Source organism: Siniperca chuatsi, linkage group LG3 (assembly GCF_020085105.1).
Source record: "Siniperca chuatsi isolate FFG_IHB_CAS linkage group LG3, ASM2008510v1, whole genome shotgun sequence".
NCBI classification, from domain to species: Eukaryota; Metazoa; Chordata; class Actinopteri; order Centrarchiformes; family Sinipercidae; genus Siniperca; species Siniperca chuatsi.
The window spans coordinates 7,422,319-7,437,514 of record NC_058044.1 but is presented as its reverse complement, the minus strand read 5'-3'; the positions used below and the strand labels follow the sequence as shown (position 1 = coordinate 7,437,514).

The window sequence follows — 15,196 nt, the reverse complement described above, 5'->3', positions numbered from 1 at the left end:
TAATTTTACTTGTTCATCATGTAGAAAATATTTCAGGAACTGAAGCCACTTTGGTGAAGGTTTGGATTAAGTTCAGACTTACATGCACACAAGTTGATCAAGGTTCTGCAGCTGCTACTATTCTACTAAGTTTCAGATAAGGTTTTCACAAGTCAAAGGCACCCTGTGGAGTTTACATCTAAACAAAGTTCTGTTAACATTCTTTGTTTCTCACAAAAAGGCGCTGTGTGTATCCTGGTGGCCTAACAAACATTTAAAAATAAATCGTATTACTGATGTTCTCATGTGTGTTCATGAGACACAAACAAAATGGGAACCCACTCATCAAAACATTGCTCCATAGCCATGTGGTCAAAAACTTCATAGGGTACCTTTAACAAGTCGTAAACTTCCTGAGTGGGTAATTGAGTTAGAGATACTGTATGTCAACATAACACGGATACTGTTACCACATATGGTCCACATATGGACTGATTGATTGCTAATATTGATAATGATACAATTATCTAAAAATTATTTAACCTTGCGAAATTTGTGAAATAAACAGCGAATGCTTCTTCAATCATTATCCCATCATATACAAACTTGTTTTTTCTCACAGGCCAAAATGTGCAACCCCAGTCTAAAGAGTGCATGAAAGCAGCCGTGGTTACACCAAAAAATGTCTATCAACATACAGACAGGTGACAAAATAAAGGAAAAACCTGAATAAATGTGTGGAGGAACATAACAAATACTGATGCTTCCATACAGCTGTGCTGCATGATAGTTATTATGCTCTGGACATGTATGAAAATGCTGAGCATGCCCAGATAAACTTGATTTTGGAACAAGATGGCAGGAGGAAAAGCTCTAAGTCACTTAGAAAGGGGATTTATAATTAGGGCACAGATGGCAGGAGCTTCAGTCACAAAGAAAAAAGTCATATCGTCATCTGAGTCATCTTTCACCATAATCTTGACAAGTGGGTAAGTACATAGGTGGTCAACAAGTCCTCCAAATTAAATGACATTAAACACAATTGCATCAGAACTCCAAACGACACATGAAAAGATTTTCTGATTGGACGTCCGTCTTCAGCAGGATGACATCATTTGTCTGTGGCTTTCAAAACTGTTACAAATCACAGCTACAAAAACATTTCCGATATTGCTTTGGTTAGGTTACAGTATGGCTACTCAGCCAGTCACTCATGGATCCCATTGTTTTATTGGTTTTAGGGTGCTGCCCTCTGCATCATTTTAAAAGCCATTTACTTGTATTAGATGAAGGCAGGATCACATGGAACTAGTGTTGATTTAGTGTGTATTGCATGGCTGGGACCCATTAGGAAAGAGAATACAAAATAGACTAATTCATGCTGTTCATTTCATATTGTATAGCTTAATTTGAAGTAATATTAAAGTGCTTAAAAAGTAAAAACAAATTCATTTGCTCAATTCATATATTTAAAAATAATCTATCAAGCTTGCTGACTTGCTGACAATTGTTGTCATGGTAAAAAGAAACCAACAATGACTCCCATGTCATAGTCTGACATTTTTTTTGACCTATTCAACCACCACAACCTCCTCCCTCTGTGGACTTTGTGGCTTTATAACAATGTCACACTACTTCTGTCATGGTTTGAGGGTTTATGTATGTTATGTCCTGCTTTCTTTTGAAAGACTCTTCTTCCCTCATGTGTCTTATAGTTTTACTTTCTGTATTTGTTTGCTGTTTCCCGCCAGTTTTGATGGTTTGCCCCGCCCTGATTAGTTTCATCTGTGTCTTATCTCCCCTCACCTGAGTGTATTTAGTCTGTGTGCTTCCCTTGTCTCTTTGTCAGTTCATCATTGCCCACATGTCAAGTGTCCTGGCCTTAGTTCTCTGTGTTTTGGACATTTTGACTGTTTCTCTTGGACCTTGCTGGATTTTGGATTTCTTGACTTTGCCTGTTCCCTGGATTTATGTTTGCTTGTTTGGACTGCTCCCCTGGTCTTGACCACTGCCTGCCTGACTACCCTGTAAGCTTGTCGTACTTTCACCAATTACCTACATTAAATCACTGAACTGCATCTCTCTGCATTTTGGGTCCATTCCTAACTATCCAAAAATGTCTTCACTCTGTAGGGAAAAAAAAAATGTGTTTCAGTCCTCACTATGACTCTCTCACACACACACACACACACACACACACACACACACACACACACACACACACACACACACACACACACACACACACACACACACACACACACACACGGCGAGGCACTTCAACTCATGATTGCTTTCATTTCTTTAGACTTCCAGCCTTTTTGGCTTTCAGAATTTTTCTCCTCTTCTTGCTAGTCTCACTGCCTTTCCCTTCTCTCCCACCTGTCTGCCTCTCCTTTCCATTTTGGTCGTCTCCTTGCGTCATTGCTATACCAGTGTCAGAAACTTGTGCTAACAATAGCCTGTTTTTCTTTCTCTCCCTCTTCTTTCATTACCATCTTCATATTTCCTTTCTTGGCAACAAGACAAGGGCCATTTAACACTAGAAAGCATAGCCAGAGGAAATAAATGCACAGAAACAGTGAACTAAAAAGGCTTTGAAGTAATATACATAATGATGAGGCTTCTGTTGCAAAGCCAAAAACACCACTTGTATTTTATTGACGAGGTTGATTACAGGAGGGAAATTGATTCTTTTTTTTTTTTTACAGAAACTATGTTCTGCTGTTGGCAAAATGTCAAATTGCCTATACTTAAATTAAACATTGATAGCAGACTATGGAACGATGTCTTACCACAGTGTTCACATTTTTAAATATTGTCTTAAAATTGTCTGAAATTTCTAAAAGGAAAGTTTCTGCCTGTTGTTTAAGGCTACACCTGTCTGCTCCTGCTTATTTTTGCACTGCCAAGGATCTTCTACACACTTATACAATGGAGCCCATTTCACCACTTACCATCCTGTAAACTATAATCTGGCCCGCTAGCTTTCCATTTTAATTTTTGAGCCCTGAGTAATATATATAACAGAATGAAACGTTGACATAAATGCTGATTCAGTGTTAAAAAGACATCTGCTAAATGGTCTATTGGATGGTCAGTACTGACATCACACATGTGGGTGTGACTTGTTATTAGCCACTGATGCAACACACCTGAAAGGATACCGAAAGGTTGACTTGTCTGATTTGTCACCTTCACTCTTACATCAAGGCAAATGCTGTGATATTGATTTACTCCACTGGATGAAGCAAAATGAAAACAGCAGTGCTGATACTGAGTGAAACAGCTGAGGCACCAGATTTAAAGGGCATTTCATTAAACCTTGAGAGGTTCAGGAGGTTGATAAACCCGGCAGGATGGTGAAGAAGTCTCAGGAGGTATGTACACAGCCAAGGCTGGGAAAACTTTTTTTTAATAGTTTCTCAAAAAAAAAAAGATTCCTGTCTTTCCTCAATGACATAATTTCCAAAAAACAGATTTAATCAGCCACAACTGAGACAATAGAGATCTAGACAAGAGACCAGACAAGCAAACGTAATTTAGCCAAATAAACAGATGACATTATCCTGCTAAATTTAGGATGCTAACAGATGTCTGTTACAGTTGAAATTTTTTCTATAACAATATTATTTTGCCTGATTGTTGAATTTGAGCCAATTGTGAAATCCCTCTTGTGTGGATGTGTGTGTTTGTGCTGAGTGACGGAAGCCAAAAAGTGTGAAATGTGTTTAACATATTTATCACTTTTTCATTACTGAAAAATTATCTATAATTAGACAGGGCTATTATCACTGAAATTATAAACAATTAAAATACGGAAAGCATTCTGTCAGCTTTGGCTGGATGTCAGCTGTGCAGCAAGCTCTGAAAATGCTGGGCTCTATTGCAGTTTGTGATTATGGCTTCAGTCAGTTGGCAGCTTTGCATGTATTCTATCATCCTCAAAAACTGCATTGTTGTATTTAAAGCAATAGTAAATTTAGGATCTTGAAATTATGGAAATATACACACAAGCTGTGTTGGTGACCTGTCATCAACTTTACTTCCCAGCTGCTCCTTTTCATTTTTTTTTTTCGTCTTTATTTCCTAATTCAAACAGATAATCCTTAACAGTCATCAACTGTTGGGTGCTATCTTTGTCTGATTGACAAGTTCATCAATTAGCGTCAAGTAGCTAGTCTTTTGCTTACTACAGCTGGCAACACATCAGTAGAAAGCAAAAGCTGAGCCAAAACACCCTTGTTAGTTTACAGGCACCAAGGGAAACTAACATAATTTGCCAAATTTAAAAAGTCTGTGATGGAATTAAACTGAATACACTTGACAGACTAAGATGGAAATTCAGTTGAACTTTTGAACTGTTAGGGAGTCAGTGTTCAGCACCATAAGGTCAGCAGTAGCCGATACTAATCCAGTGACAAATCAGCTAAGTGCATCCCTCTTTTGTGTGAATGAGAGGCAGAATTGTAGTAGAAGTGGTAGTATGCATCTAGAATCAAACAATACTAAGTCTACAGCCAGTGAGGCTGTACTCAGGCACAGCAGTGAGCTAAATGCAATTGTCAGCATGCTAATATGCTCACAATGACAATGCTAACATGCTGATATTTAGCAGGTATAATGTTTACTATGTTCATCACCTTATTTTAGCATGCTAACACTTGCTAATTAGCACTAAACAGAAAGTAGAGCTGAGGATGATGCCATTAGTTTTGCAGGTATTTAGTCAAAGTATTGAAAAACTTCATGACATGCCATCCAAGTCATTAGGATTCATCCTCTGAGCACAATGAATATGTATCAGATGCCATGGCAATCCATAAAATAGTTGTTGAGATTTCAGTCTGGACCAACAAATCGGCAGGCCGACATTGCCATCCCGAGAGCCACACTGCTAGCATGGCTAAAACACCATCAGACCTCCATGAGTATGTTGTATAGAATCCCTCCTTTGTTAGTTTTGCAACCCAACCTGTGTTTCTAGTTTAGGTGTTTTTACTTTGAATACAGGGTGACAAGGAGGTGGTCAGGGTGGATTTGGGTCCTGTGTGTGTGTGTGTGGTTAGGTTTACACTACCAAAACATTTTGATTGGGGTAAGATTGTTGTTTTGGTCAAATATTAAACTAAACACATGTCACTATTCACTTTTTCAATATTTAAGATGACCATCTTTCCCTACAGTAACAAAAGAAATGAAATATGTTCTTAGTGAGCATTTTGCTGATCACTCATTCATTCATTCATGAATACTTTTCTTATTATGTTAAACTGTTATCCCGGTGGGATTACATTTCTTCCAAAACTTATTTGCTGTTGCAAATTATATAACTTTTAGGGAGACAGGTTTGCTCTGCAAATATTCACTATGCCACTTCTTTTTTTTTTTTTTTTTTTCTTCACTGAACAGACAAATTCAGCTGGAGAAGATCCATCTGGCTCTTGCTAATTAGCAGGTCAGTGTTCACCTGCTAAATCACATGGTTTGCCAATAAAAACAATGTTGTCATGATGTGTCTTTTGATTAAGGATTCTCAATCTCAATCAATGTTCAATCACAATGTTTTGTACAAAACCACCCTATTAACTGCAGCATCGCTCTGCTCAGTGTTTCCTGATTACCTATGTCAGACCTATGAAATGACATTCTGTTTGGGTAAGAAGAAATTTGATTAGACTGTAGGCAAATCTGACTGTAGTCTAAGAGTGTAAAATTCTCACCAGCAATTTGTGCTACTCCTTATACCAAACAGGGAAAACTGAGCGTATCTGATTACCTTGAACATCAGACACACAAACGGGAGTTACTGCAACTAAAAGTGAATCAGAGGTGTTTGAAAGCTACACATTCTTTGTAACTTTTGACCAATAAAGTTGTTGTCTTGACTGTGTTGGTGGATAAGTCACAGTAATTATCATCTCTATACACACACACTTCTGCTTCAAGCTTCTGTGATCTTGCCCTCACTGTCATGGTTTTGGGTTTGTGTTTCCTGTTTTATTTTGTAATACTCTCCTCATGTGCTTTGTACTTTACTTCCTGCCTTTGTTTAGTTTCCTGCCTGTTCTGTCACTTGTGTTGCATCAGTTAATCAGTGTCTTGTGTATTTAGTCCATGTGCCTTCCCTCTGTCAGTTGTCTGCATTTGTTCCCCTAGTTCTGCATCTGTTCCCCAGTCCTATGTTTTTCCAGTGCCTCTGTGTTCTCCCCGTGTTCCTGCATTCCCCTTTTGTTCTTGGATTCACTGTTGGACTCTCACCTGGATAGCTGTCCTTAGTTGTTTTGTGTTATTCCCCAGTAAGTAATAAAGGTCATCTTTTGTTTGTTTAACCAGTCCCCGTGTGTGTGTTTTCTGCTTTTGGGTCTACCTCCTGAACTGAACCGTAACACTCACTCACAGGTGTAAAACAGCTTTGTCACTGAAGTGCGTGCACACACACACACATACACACATTTCACCTCAGGTGTTAATGCAAATCTGCATACTCAATTATTCTTTTTTTTCACTTAATTTTCACATTTCCCTTTTCTTCTACACACATCAGGCTTTCATTCACTTCACCCAAAGCTGATCTGTGCATAACAGAGCCAACAGTCAAAGTTGTTTTTGTTTTGTTTTTTTTTTGCTCTCTAATTTATAGTTTGGACAAACACCAAGTCCCCTCAGGGCTTGTGTGTGAGTGTGAAATGATTACATAAAGAGTACTGAAGAAGCTTGTACAAAGAGGACGTAGTCAGCAAAGCAAACCCTGCCAATGCATGCATCAGAACACTCACTCAGAAATGAACCTTAGAATTTACTTCTGGCAGGGCCCTGAGAGTGTTATTCTGAGAGTAGCAGATAAGGTTTTCTTATTTTCCCAAATGCAACAACCTAGATAGAAAGTGTGTATCTGCATATGTTTGTGCTTGTATCTGAGGATCCAGGGGATACTATGAAGTGATCTGAAGTTTCCTTTTTTTTTTTTTTTTTTTTTTTCAAACATTTCAGTTTTTCAAGGTTGATGGACCCACTGTATCCTGAAGTGAAGGGCAGTGCTCCCCAGATGGCAGAGGCTCTGTCAGAACGCTGTTGTGTGTCGCCTCCATCACCGATTTCCAATACTCCATATCCAAATCAAGTGAAGCGGAAACCACAAGATTTTCTGACTTGGCGCCAAAAGAAAGAGACAACCTGGTGAGACTGGCTTGGCGATAGAGCTGCAGTCAATAATACGGTAATGGAGACTAATGAGTTCCCAAAATAGCTGTTTCCTGCTAAAAAGCGATTGAGGAATATTTTCCTGCAGCAGTAATTCAAAAACATTGGCTTTATTGGAAAAATCCCCCAAAATGTGATTCAATGACTGTAATGGTTTAAATAAGCATATTTTAAGCTTTAACTATTGTAAGAGATTGTGACTTGGAAATGTGGGGATCAAAAATATAACAAGTGTACTTATATTGTCTCTTTCAGTAGTTGTAGCCCACATGCTAAACATCATGACAAAGCACCAACACCACATGTTGCACAACAATGAGTCCTGACCAACTTTGGGTCCTTTAAAAGTGTTTTGACCAGACATTTGTTGAACAAAGCGTAGATATAAAATGACAGCAGAAGATTGACACGAATTGTGTTTCTTGGTATGTGTTTTGTAGGCAATAAGCGACATTTGTTTGTATTTAGCTTAGAATAGGGTTTTAAAGAAAGTATGTAAGTTAATTTAATTCCAACATCACAGTAGGTTTAGTACAGAACACCAGAAGAACATTAGGCAAGGTTTTAATATATATCCAGAATGACCTCTGGTAAAAAGTTTCAAGTCTGTTTTACCGCTGACCACACTCAGTATCACTGTTGGATGTGGTCAGTGTGTGCTTTGTTGCACCTGTAACCACACCCAACAGTGATGTCACAGGGTCCTGGAGTATACCTGTACCTCACTGCAGCAAGGTGAGAAGTTAAACCACTGGAAGTCTGCAAAAACATTATATAAAATCTCATGCATTATGTTAAAGTGACTATAATTGATATTTTTATATTAATGTAACAAATGACAATGTGAAAACAATGTGAAAAGGGTTGCTCGTAGCTATGAACCTATAGAGAATTATTACCTAAATCTGCAGCTCCCCTCGGCTTTAAGAAGCTTTATAGCCAATATCAGCTAATTGTTTAACTGTCTGGCCCGCAACCTTACTGTTTTGGTTCACTCTTACCACTCTCATATTGTAATTTTTGGCCACAGACAGCTGATTTCAGTGAAAAAGGACTAAAAGTCCACTGTACGCTATTGGCTCAGGACCAAATGGCAGACAGACGCAGTTAGCGACTAGCTGGTGAACATAGTGGAGCATTTAGCTGCTAAAAGGCCAAATATTTCCCTCAGGAGGTGGTAAAGACCAAAAATATAGCTAAAAGAGAGTGAATATTGAACTTACATTCATCAGGTGGTCAGAGACATGACTCTAAATGAATGTTAATGTTGCTCCATAACTGCTGGATTTGTAAATAAGCAACTGTCTGCTAACAAGTTCGCCATATCAATTTAAAAACTGACAATATGTCAATGTTGATGATAATAATAATAATAATAATATATACTTATTATTAATAGTATTTATAGATCACTTATCAAAATAAAGTACAAAGTGCTTTCCAGAGAGAAATAAAATACCACAATGAATGATAAAAACCAATAAAATAAACAAACAGGTCAGGTAAGATCAGGATATGCTTTCTGATAAAAATGCATTTTGAGAAGAGACTTAAAAGAAGACACTGACTCAGACAACCTAATTTCTTTGGACAAGTTGTTCCAGAGCCTCGGGACCCTGATGGCAAAAGCTCTGTCCCCCTTTGTTTTCATCCTGGACTCAGGAAGAGACACAAGACCCCTGCCCGAAGATCTCAAACTATGTAAAGGCTTCGTTCAATATTTTGATGTCAAGATTATTATTTATTTTACTGACGATTTGTCAGTGAGATATTGAGTGTGTATAGTGACATTGCTGTTGTGAACTTTACTCCTTCTCTAGAAACAATATAAGATATATTTAAAATATTCAATCAATTCTAATCCTGAATTTATTGGTTTTTCAAAAAATTACAATTTAAAAAACCCCAAATTCTTTGGTAATGAAAAAGAACCGGTAACAGTATTGATAAAGAACCAGGATGATAAGAGTATGGGTAAGAAAAAGATACAATCCTAACAATACCAACCCCTATAGTTGGTTAGAGGCTTCACCCTGACTTTTGGAGGATGAGCAAATCACAAATCACTATAAGCCTCGTTTAACTGATGTTATTTTGTGATGATTATTTTATGGCACAGTGCGATCACTCCCAAAAATGTGAAGGATTACTTCAGGACATCGCACTTCATCACTTTCACTTTTTTTCTTGCTAATGTCTGAGTGTAATGTGAAAAACTGAAAAAATTATGTGAAAATGCATAGTTTTTATTTAAATAACATCACATTTTCTTGGGGGAAGACCTCCAAACACACAACCCCTCCACCACAACCACACCCTCTAGAAACCTAGGCAAAACCCTGAATGTGTTTAGGATTAAATAGTTTACAAGAGCCCAAATTTATTCATAGATCTAGCCTCTTCATTTTGTTCTCAAAGTGCCAGATTGATGCATTACATAACTTTAAAATGTACAAAATTTTCTTACAGGGGAGCATGCCCATGTTTTTAGCATCTTGTACCACTGTCGCTACATCCTGCAACTCTCAACAGAGATGAGAAGGAAGCCCCTAACCCCCTGAACACATTTCAGGCACAGAGATTTCCTTGCTTTAAGCCCTGAGGGGAGCAGAGGGGAACAGACTTGCCCTGAAAGCAACAGTTGGAGGAATCTGGCAGCATCCTCTATAAGCAGCTCTTGATTCCTTTGGACTATAGCTGTAGCCAGCTTGTTAAAATGGTAAGGAGATCCTTAAAATGGTGGCTTAGAATCATACTGGCTTGGGTTCAGTGCTACCAGCCCTCTGGCTCGGCAACAGCAGTGACCCTAGCAGAGAGTTATCCATCCCAAAAACACACTGCTGTTCAGAAAACCGATGACAGCTGCCTATTTCTGTCTCTCCTCTCTGGTCCTCCACTCCTTCTCCCAAAGGCTGCCTTCAGTCCAAAAATAGCGTTATTAAAAACAGTCTGTGCAGGTGTGGTTGTGCTGCTACGGGTGAGAAAATTAAATAAACTAGGAAGTCCAGTTTGAAGTCTTATCAGAGGCTGAGATAATATAAAAATTTGTACTCCTTTTGTATCAGGATTTTACAACTTCAGAGAGTAATTACTGCAGCAATAATTTGCTCCATCATGTCGCAAGGAAACAACAGAAGTAATACAATGCTATATGGTACACACAATAAGGTAATCTAACTGAAATGTGGATGAAATTACTCTTGTAAAAGCTGAGGAAAGCAGGAGAGCCCTTGGTACTCATGCTGTGCCAGAACAGTGGGTTTTGTTGGCTTTGTTTTTTGAAGCAGTGCTAATGTTTGTCTGAATGAAGCTTTAAGTCCTTCTTGTTGTTTCATATCCACAGTGGCTATGCAAAAGCCTGGAAAGGAGAGCTGGCAACGCAGCCAGCTTAGCCAACAGATGGAGGGAGCCAGGTTGTTTGGGTGGCCAGTATATCAGCACTTTCCCCCTGGTATAGCTTAGCCATTGTGTATTCAAGGGAGTACACTCCCACTTCTGGTAGATTCAGACTGCCATCTTACCCTGTGCACAGTGTTCCTGGATCCCAAAGATATTTTATTCCCTTCATCATGCTCTCTGCACCTCTCACCTTTTTCATTGGCCTTGTCGTCTTCTAATATTCTGTCTCATCCCTTATTGCAGTTTACCTTGCTTTTATTATAAAAATCTTATTACTACCTTATCATAAGCTCTTGCAAAACTCCTCAATTATCCTCCCATTTATTCAGCTCTTTGTTACTGCCACTGGGCATGTAAGGTATTTGTGTGTGCATATCTGGAGGTGTAAACACCCTTGGCGTGAGAGATATTGGACCATATCTCAACATTAAAAAGCTCTCAACGCAATAAACAAAGCACCCAAATACACACAGATCATTATCAACAGATTTATTTGCCGTTATTGTATTTTTTTTGTCTGAGCTCTTTTCAGTGATTTTTCTCTCAAGCCCCAGCTTCCTGTTCACTCTTGATGCATCTTATAAAAAAGAGATTTGATGATATAAAGTGGTGAACTCCTGCTGTCTGGGCACTCTATATGAACAGCAGAGTATATTGAAGTAGACACAGGTGCTCAATCACAAAGAATACCCCTTTCTACTTTCTACACATGGGAAGATGTGTGAGTTTTGACTTTGAAGCAAGACTATAACTTCTGAGAGAAGAAACAACACAGTGTTTCTCTTACAAATAAAAAGCTGAATTCATAGGCAATAAAATGCACTTGCTCAAATGAATACACACTGGGACGAATTCACAAAAGGATTGCACAGCTTTTGCAACTGCTAAACCTGCACAAATAAGGTAAAAAGAAACCGTGTAATTCTCAAAGGCAATAGGATTCAAACACAGACTAGGAGGCAGAGCTGGTGTAGTGATTTATTAAGCAAAAGGTAATAGCTTATTAGGTAATATACATACATGTGGCACAAAATTGGCCCCTTTATATGCAAATGAGCCTCACTGCAAAAAAAAAGTCCAAGTCACAAACACCAGGGCTAATAGCCACATGCAGTTAGAGTGAAAATCATTAGTGTCTTCAGAGAGTTGGAGGTAACTGAAGCGCATTTATAAGGGGTGTCACGCCCAGATTTTACAGTGATCATGGCAGCAGTGATTGTAGCCAGGTGAAGCAATAGCACATCACAGTATCATATGTGCACAGGTGGCACAGACAGTACAATACCTGATATTCATCATGAGGGAATGCAATTGTAAGCAACATAAAACCTGCTGCTGTGAGAAACGGAGACAGTGGTTATGCACTGTAACAGTCCAGCATGGAGCAGAGTAGGAGAGAAAACAGCTCCCCATGCACCCAGAGGCATGAGGGAGAGCGCAGTTAAAGCACCCCAAATAACAATTACTCTGACAAAACACTCAACATAGAGTAAGTCAGAAAAAAGAGAGACATCCCGCAGATAGAAACGAATGAAAGAGAAGGGGGAGTTAATAGATAATTAGAATAGTTATAATTATAAATAGAATAAGTTCTCTTTCAAATCAAACATTTTAAGATATGAGTGGAAAGTATTGTTCTTGCGACTGCATTTATAAAGTTTTTTACTCAAACGTTGCTTAACTATGTCATGTGATATGCTATTTCAGTACACCTTAAGAACAAATATTACTGGGACCACTACAGAAAATTGCAGATGAACATTTAACAGACGCAAAACAAATGCCAAACTGCACTCAGCTGCAAAGCTTTACTGGCGTGTTTGCGTTGTAATATCATTAGCGCAATATCTTTTGTGAATCAAACCTTGAGACGGTGCAGATAGCGGTTGCAAATGATGTGCAATTCATGTGAATTGTAGTGCAATTCAGTAGTTTAGCATTTTGCCATGCTAAACTACTGTTTAGCATTTAACATTATCTCATAACTTTCACTTGTAGCCACAGTGGCTTCTGTTCAGCAAAAGTTAGTGTTGCTTTAAAGTGTTTCATTGGAGCATTTGTGTTATTTTTAGAACACAAATTGTAACTGGTCAAATCTTGACAAACAGACCCTTTAACACACTTTTAGTTTTACTTTTACCTCAATCAATATCATATGGGGGTTTCATTGCTTCCATTACAATTAGTGAAAATGTGTTTGGTCAGCTACTTGCACCAGTTTGGCTTCAACTGTTGTTAATCAAGAATTTCAGCACGTAGGCCTAATTCCCCCTCTAAATGTTGCTTTTTCTGTTTGTTTACGGGTTAAACAAACAAGATACCTGTTAATTAGTAAGGTTTAGAGGGGCTGGTTGACAGATTTTTAAACTTTAGACAGTCAGGCTAGCTGCTTCCCCTTGTTTTCAGTCTTTATGCTAAGCTAAACTAATAGTCTCCTGGCTCCGGTGCCATAATGTGAAAACATGAGAATGGTATCAATCTTCTCATCTAACTCTTGGCAAGAAATTAAAATTTAAGTAAACTGCCTTGTGCCAGTTTGCCTTGTTACACAGAGCTTTAAAGCTCATGGTAATAATATTCTGTACAGTATGTGTCTGAGGCCAGAAAATACAGTGTAAGAGAAGTACAGGCCAGATTTAAACCCCAGAAATCAGGAGCACATGGTAAACATCTTTGACCACTGTTCCAACAATAGTGAGTTACAATGGAGTTTTCAACTGTGGGTTCTTATGGAAGACTCACATAAAAGAATGAAATAATAGTTTTTAAGGTGAAAATAATCAGGCCTCTTACATTTTTAGTTAATAACATTGAGGTAATTTCACACTTCAGTGGGCGTCTGCATTAATCATTCCATGTGTTTGCTGTTGGTAGAGCAACTGCGATTTCTTGTAATCTATTAGAATATTTAGCAGCCTTTGAAGTGAGGGGAGTACACAGTAATTAATATGAGAAGGAAGGACAGTGGAAACAGTTGGCAATAAGCAGAACAAATCTTATGGTAAAATGAACAAATTTAGAAAAAGACCATCTTGAACAGGAATTTTCTAAAGAAGTTGGTTTGGCTTTCATTCAAACCAGTCTTCTAAAGCTTTTTGCAGTTGGCAACATGCCTGTAGTTTTGTCATCTCTTGATTCTTTATTTAGAAATAAAAGCCTTTATGTTAGGAAAACAGGGGCTAAATGATGGTCCACTAAGTTTGTTAATGTTGAAATAATCTTTTTTTAAATCACTTACATATAATATTGTAAGTCTAATAAATTATTTTCTGAGCTATCACAAATCATGCAAATAATAATAATGATTATAATCATGATGGTTATGAACAATGTACATATCATATATCTATTATAAATCACAGTAACTTATTAGTTCATCATTAACTAGGGGCTAATAAATTAATGACATATAACCAATATTTTTTACAAAGTGTTTACATGGAAATACAATATTGACATACTATCACCTTATAAAGTTGATATGGTGATGATAACGTGTTAGCGAAGAGTTGCCTATTTATACATCCAGAAGGCATGGAGCAACATTAGCATTCATTTGGAGTCGTGTTCCTAACAAATGTAATTGCAATATTCACTCTTCAGAACTTTTTTGCTGCTGCAGCTTGAAACAGGGTTGATGAGAGCACTGAGAGTGAACCAGACAGTAAAGTTGCAGACCATTAGACCAAACGGCAATAAAACACTCCACAGAGCTGAAGGGAACTGCAGAGTCTGTGTATGATGTGAAAGGGGTCGCTAGCGAGAACCATCATCAGTCATTTATTCCATTGTTGATATAAAAATGTTTTAATTTTTACAGTTAAGTTGAAAAATCTTTACTGTAAGTTGAAAAACCAGACCTCTGATAATCCTACATAAATGTTGGTCTTTCAAAACTTTACAGAGGGAGCGTTTACTTAAGACCATGAAGATTATGAAGACTATAAAGATCACTGTGTTTCAGCTGCCTTCTGATATGGCTTTCCTGTCTGCTTCCATCTGAATTAAGCAAACTCTCTGCTACAACATTTCACCAGCCGAGACCCATCTGCCTTACCAGGCTTGAGCCTGCTGTGACCACTTACTGTCTGGTAAATAAAACTATGTTCCTCGCCGCAGGCTTGATCTAGTGGGTGAATTCATAAATCCCCAAATTTACCACTGAAAACTGTCATCATCATACAACTTCTCTCCACAGCTGTACCTGGGAAATCAGATTTGTTTTATGGACTTGTGAAGACCTGACTTTATGTAGTACATTGTATAAAAGTGAGTGTTGTGATGTTTAATAACACCTGACTCTTAGTTTGGTTAAAAATTAGTTAAAGTCAAGTTCTGACATTCTGATCTGATCTAACCTTTTCTCAATTCTACATACAAACCAGGTTTTGGGAACGTACTGCTTCCACACTGGAAAAGTGACAAAATCAATTATACTCCAGTACTGATTAACTCTACTATCCCTTAAGGCAATACTCGAGGGAAACAGAGGAGCTACGAGAAGACTACTGAGAGTCTTTATTAAACTTTCTTGTTGTTGATGTTGTCTTCACTCTCACTAAACCCCACTATAATTACAAACATGTAAGGGAAAACACAAACAGCCAATCACAGG

At 38.0% G+C, this 15,196-nt stretch overlaps 1 long non-coding RNA gene across 4 annotated transcripts; it reads left to right on the top strand.

Annotated features, from left to right (window-relative positions):
- The first annotated feature begins 3,117 nt into the window (after window positions 1-3,117).
- On the top strand, window positions 3,118-14,577 carry LOC122873356. Of its 4 annotated transcripts, none has more exons than XR_006377409.1 (4): window positions 3,118-3,359; window positions 5,392-5,437; window positions 6,973-7,198; window positions 14,486-14,577. It is a non-coding gene; the product is annotated as an uncharacterized LOC122873356 (long non-coding RNA). The 4 variants fall into 4 exon arrangements; XR_006377410.1 differs by lacking the exon at window positions 14,486-14,577 and adding an exon at window positions 10,526-11,091 and having other exon boundaries at window positions 6,973-7,158; XR_006377407.1 differs by lacking the exon at window positions 14,486-14,577 and adding an exon at window positions 10,526-11,089.
- The last annotated feature ends 619 nt before the right edge of the window (window positions 14,578-15,196 follow it).